Source organism: Lithobates pipiens, unplaced genomic scaffold (genome assembly GCF_037356315.1).
Source record: "Lithobates pipiens isolate NorthernLeopardFrog02 unplaced genomic scaffold, aLitPip1_a1.2 Scaffold_18, whole genome shotgun sequence".
Classification (NCBI taxonomy): Eukaryota; Metazoa; Chordata; class Amphibia; order Anura; family Ranidae; genus Lithobates; species Lithobates pipiens.
In genome coordinates, this window is record NW_027507758.1 from 550,023,616 (window position 1) to 550,029,842 (window position 6,227).

A 6,227-nucleotide genomic window follows, 5' to 3' on the forward strand; every position below is an offset into this window, starting at 1 on the left:
ATGAAAATTTGGCGTTTTATATTGTAGTCCTGTAATTCTTAGGAATAACTCACTTAAATCTGTCCAAACCAGAGTCTAGCAGACATCCCGGGTATGATAAAGTTTGAAAAATGAAATCATAAATTATAATATAATAAATCACTATAAATAGTTGTACCAAATAATAATATAACAATAATAAAAATGATTCAATAATGTAATCAAATCAAAAACACTGAAATTTGCTCAGTTGCAGAATTGTCACTGTCATTACTTTTCAGTATTTGATGACGGATCTCCCCACAAATCGCTATCGCTCAATTCTGCGAGTGATTCTAATTTATTATCGCTGTTTTCTAGCTGGTCTAAAACCATTTTTGATGTAAAGGGATAGTTTTGGTTGCTATGGACAATCTCCAGTTTCCAGGCAGAAAGAACAGTTTTTATAATATAAATCTGCATGCAGGACACTGGACAGACCACTAGGGACAAAGGGGATGTGAAATAATCACATACAGCAATGTAATCTGTAAAATTACATTATACTGTATGTAATGTGTGTGTTTTACTTTTTGAACTTGGCGCCGTTCTCTGTCCCCGTGCGTCGCAACGCTCGCAGGGAACGGAGCCTGACTATGTGATAGATCGAGCGGAGGACGGCTCGCTCACACTGCAGGGGGACATCGCTGGATCCAGCGATGCGGTCCCGAGTCTGGCTCAGGGTTACCGCTAATGGTACTAAATTTTCACCCCAAGCCAGAATCAGGAATACCGCCAGGGGGGTTAAAGGAGAATTAACCAAAAACAAAAAAGGTTAATTAAATCCACAAGTGTTTTTTTTAACCACTTCTATTCCTTTATATTGGCTTTTAAAATTTACAAATGCAGCAATTTAGAACTTGGATGAAAGGTTTAGCATTGGAAACACTTTTTGAAAGATATTTTATTTACAGCTATATAGATCAGACCAAAATGAGGGACAAATAAGGAGGAAAGAGGGACAGAGGGACATTGCTCCAAATCAGGGATAGTTGGGAACTATGGGAATGGTCAGGAGTGGGTAGTGGGGTCCGCCAGGGTTCTGTCCTGGGACCAATCCTATTTCATTTGTTCATAAATGACCTGGAGGATGGGGTAAACAGTTCAATCTCTGTATTTGCAGACAATACTAAGCTAAGCAGGGCAATAACTTCTCCGCAGGATGTGGAAACCATGCAAGAAGATCTGAACAAATGAATGGGGTGAGCAACTACATGGCAAATGAGGTTCAATGTAGAGAAATGTAAAATAATGCATTTGGGTGGCAAAAATATGAATGCAATCTATACACTGAGGGGAGAAGCTCTGGGGGAATCTAGGATGGAAAAGGACCTGGCGGTCCTAGTAGATGATAGGCTCAGCAATGGCATGCAATACCAAGCTGCTGCTAACAAAGTGAACAGAATATTGGCATGCATTAAAAAGGAGATCAACTCCAGAGATAAAACGATAATTCTCCCACTCTACAAGACTCTGGTCCGGCCGCACCTGGAGTATGCTGTCCAGTTCTGGGCACCAGTCCTCAGGAAGGATGTGCTGGAAATGGAGCGAGTACAAAGAAGGGCAGCAAAGCTAATAAAGGGACTGGAGGATATTAGTTATGAAGAAAAGTTGTGAGCACTGAACTTATTCTCTCAGGAGAAGAGACACTTGAGAGGGGATATGATTTCAATATACAAATACCATACTGGTAAATAGGGATGAGCTTCGTGTTCGAGTCGAACGTACGTTCGACTCAAACATTGGCTGTTCGTCCGTTCGGCAAAATCCGAACTCTTGGTCCGTTCGCGTCAAAATTCGTGTGGCGCGCACGGCCCACAATGCACTGCGATGGCGCAGTGCATTGCTGGCTCATGATTGGCCAAGCATGCACTGTGACCCCGCATGCTTGGCCAATCGCAGCGCCAGCAGCGAGGAGAGCCATGATTGGCCACAGGCATCCTGCCTGTGGCCAATCATAGCTCAGGCTGTGTAGTGCACGCCCCACACTATATAAGGCCGCCTTTGAGGCGGCCTCGTGTAGTGTGTTGGCATCTGAAGCAGTGGGTGTTCTGTGTACCTTCAACACAGTACACATCGATCATTTTTGGCTGATTTCCTATCTTGCTGTTGTGTAGTGGTTATTGTCTGTGCCCTGACCGCAGTATACACCACTATATTCACCTCACCTATATAGCTAGTGATCTATCTTTAATAATAGAGCTTGCAGTCAGTAGTGTTAGGAGATAGTGCGTGCTGTCTGCGTGCTCTGTACCCAGTACATACCGCTATAATCCACCTACATAGCTGTTCTCTATTTGAGCCCAATTGCCATCTGCAGGAGTTATTGGAAGTTGTGTGTGCCTCCAGCACAGCACAGTATACATCTGTATATACCCCTTCATCTCTGCTGTTCTATAAAAAAAGGCATCTGCAGGAGTTAGTGGGTGTTGTGTGCCTCCAGCACAATATAAACTACCCAACTACTGTTTTACCCAACTCCCTTCAGGCCATTACCATGTCTGGAAGGCCAGCAAGGAGAGGCAGACAGGCGCGAGCCGATAAAAGAGGGCAAGCAGGCTCTGTGTCTAGAGACAACAGTGCTGGTCGTGGACGCGGTGCATTGTCATCAGCACGTGGCCATGGGACATGCTTGTCCTTCTTTTCTGCAGCTGGACATGTTGAACCGCAACATGCCAACGACTTGGTAGAGTGGATGACCAAGCCCTCTTCATCCTCCTCATCCTCTCTCACCCAGTCTCAGGGTAGTAGCAAAGCAGCTGCCAACGCATCGTCTTCCCTCCTCTCAATGTCATCATCAGTGACTCCTTCCCTAGACCCACCACGTCCTCCTGAGGAGTCTCCTGAACTCTTTGAGCACAGTGTTGGGTACATGCTCCAGGAGGATGCCCAGTGTTTGGTGAGCTCTGATGATGACACTCAGCTAGAGGAAGGCAGTAGCGTGAGCGCAGAGAGAGGGGATGCTCAAGAAGGACAGCAATCTGGCAGTCATGTTCCACAAGCTGCAGCATACTGCCAGGTTTGCTACAGCGATGAAGAGGGAGGGGATGATGAGGGCACTGACTCCACGTGGGTGCCTGGAAGGAGGGAGGAGGAGGAGGAGGAGGAGGCACATGTCCAACGAGGCAGGATGCCCTCCGGGGGCCAGCTTAAGGGCAGCACACCGACTGAATCACATCCCAGAGCTCCGCCTGCGCAGAGCGCTTCCTCTGCGCGTTATTCTAAAAGTTCTTTGGTGTGGGCCTTTTTTGAGACGAGTGCATCAGATCGCACCGCTGCTATTTGCAACATATGTCTCAAGCGTATCTCACGTGGCCAAAACATCAGCCGCTTGGGCACCACATGCTTGACCAGACATATGTTGACCTGCCATGCAGCTCGTTGGCAAGCGTACCTCAAAGACCCACACCAAAGAACAAAGCGGACCTCTCCTTGCTCCTCATCAGCTGGCATCTCCAACCCCACTAGACCTTCAGTCCTCTCTGAAACCTGCTCTGAGAGGAATGAAGGTGTAGAATTAGGTGTGTCACAGCCAAGTGCTTCCGGGAACTCTGCTAGTGGTACACCCACGTCCGATTATAGCAGGCAAATGTCCCTGCCCCAGCTGCTGGACCGGCGGAAGAAGTTTACTCCCAGCCATCCACATGCCCAGCGGTTGAATGCTAGCTTGGCTAAATTGCTAGGACTTCAACTGCTGCCTTTTCAGTTGGTAGACTCGGCCCCCTTCCGTGAGTTTGTACAATGTGCGGTTCCTCAGTGGCAGGTCCCCAAACGCCACTTTTTCTCACGGAAGGCGATTCCGGCTCTCTACCGGCATGTGGAAGGCAATGTCCTTGCCTCGCTGGACACGGCGGTCAGCGGTAAGGTGCATATTACCGCTGACTCATGGTCCAGCAGGCATGGACAGGGACGTTACCTGTCTTTCACGGCCCATTGGGTCACTCTTCTGGCTGCTGGGAAGGATGCAGGACAAGGTGCAGTAGTGTTGGAGGTTGTTCCGCCACCACGCCTCTAAAATGCTACTATTGGTTGTGACACACCTCTCTCCTCCACCCCCTCCTCTTCTTCTTCATCCATGGCCTCTTCCAGTGCTCTGTCCTCAGAACCAGCGGTGCTCCGTAGGCGTTCCAGGGGCTACGCAAGTACGCAGGCAAAACGATGCCATGCCGTGCTTGCGCTGGTTTGTTTGGGGGACAGGAGCCACACTGGGGCGGATGTTTTGTCAGCTCTGCAGGGGCAGGCCGAGAGGTGGTTGACGCCACTCCAGCTTAAGCCAGGAATGGTGGTTTGCGACAATGGCACCAACCTCCTCTCCGCCCTCCGACAGGGACAACTGACCCATGTGCCCTGTGTAGCTCACGTCCTTAACCTGGTGGTGCAGCGGTTCTTGGGCAGGTACCCCGGCTTACATGATGTCCTGAAGCAGGCCAGGAAAGTCTGTGTGCATTTCCGCCGATCATTTAATGCCTGTGCTCGGCTGGCTGAGCTCCAAAAGGAGTTGAACCTGCCCAAGAACCGCCTTATATGTGACATGCCCAACAGATGGAACTCAACATTGGCCATGCTGCAGCGGCTGCACACGCAGCAGAGGGCCATCAATGAGTACCTGTGCGACTACGGCACCAGGACAGGGTCAGGGGAGCTTGGTTTTTTCTCACCACGCCAGTGGGGCATGATCAGGGATGCATGCACTGTCCTGTCACCGTTTGAGGAGGCCACAAGGATGGTGAGCAGTGACAGTGCATGCATCAGTGACACTGTACCTCTTGTCCACCTCTTGGAGCATACGCTGCGTGGAATAATGGACAGGGCACTTGAGGCAGAACAGAGGCAGGAAGAGGAGGACTTCCTTGCCTCTCAAGGCCCCCTTTATCCAGACAGTGTTCCTGCTGTGCCACCCATCACACAGGAAGAGGAAGAGGAGGAGGAGGATGATTGTGTCAGCATGGAGGTGGAGGCTGGCACTCAGCATCAGCATCAGCAGCAGCAGTCTTATAGGGATGATTTACAGTCCCAAGAAACACGTGGACTTGTACGTGGCTGGGAGGAGGTAGCTGCGGATCATGTTGTCCTTAGTGACCCAGAGGACTCCGGACCGAATGCCTCAGCTAACCTACGCTGCATGGCCTCCCTGATCCTGCAAAGCCTGCGGAAGGATCCTCGTATTCTTCGGATCAAGGAGAGGGACCATTACTGGCTGGCCACTCTCCTTGATCCACGGTACAAGGGTAAGGTTGCCGACCTTATCTTGCCATCGCAGAGGGAGCAGAGGATGAGACATCTCCGGGAGGCCTTGCAGAAAGCTCTGTGCAACGCGTTCCCAGAGACTGGGAGGTTACAAACTCCTGGTCCTGGACAACGTGTTGCTGAGGCATCGGTCAGAAGGAGCGGTGGAGAAGGTGGCCGTCTGACTGATGCTTTCAGACAATTTTTTAGTCCGCAGCCCCAAGGTATGATTGGTTCCAGCACCCATCGCCAGCGTCTAATTTACATGGTGCAGGAATACCTAGGGGCAAGGTCAGACTTGGACACCTTTCCCACCGAAAATCCTCTGGCTTACTGGGTCTTGAGGATGGATCACTGGCCAGAGCTTGCACAGTATGCAATTGAGCTACTGGCCTGTCCTGCATCCAGCGTTCTTTCGGAACGCACCTTCAGTGCTGCTGGTGGCTTTGTTACCGATCACAGGGTGCGCCTGTCCACCGAATCAGTTGATCGACTGACCTTCATCAAGATGAATCAGTCTTGGATCACCCACAGCTACCAAGCACCTGAAGCTGATGTACTTGAATAATTTTTTTTGAAATACCACATCCCTTCAAGACTGCCTATGCTGATGCTGAGTGACTGTCCTGTTATGTTGATTGTCTATCCTCTTCCTCCTCCGCTGATATGTTGGAAGAACATTTTTGGTTCTGGGTGATGCCAGCAGCCCAATTTTTCTGCCCCTGTTTAACAGGGGCGTTTAATTACAATTTTTGATGCAATTCTTTGCAGCAGGGCTAATTCCTGCAATAAAACTAGAGTATATGGCAGAGGTTGCAGTGTGGTGGCACCAGCACCAGTGCCTAAGGCCCAATTTTTCTGCCCCTGTTTTACAGGGGCGTTTAAGTACAATTTTTGATGCAATGCTTTGCAGCAGGGCTAATTCCAGCAAAAAAACTAGAGTATATGGAAGAGGTTGCAGTGTGGTGGCACCAGCAGCAGTG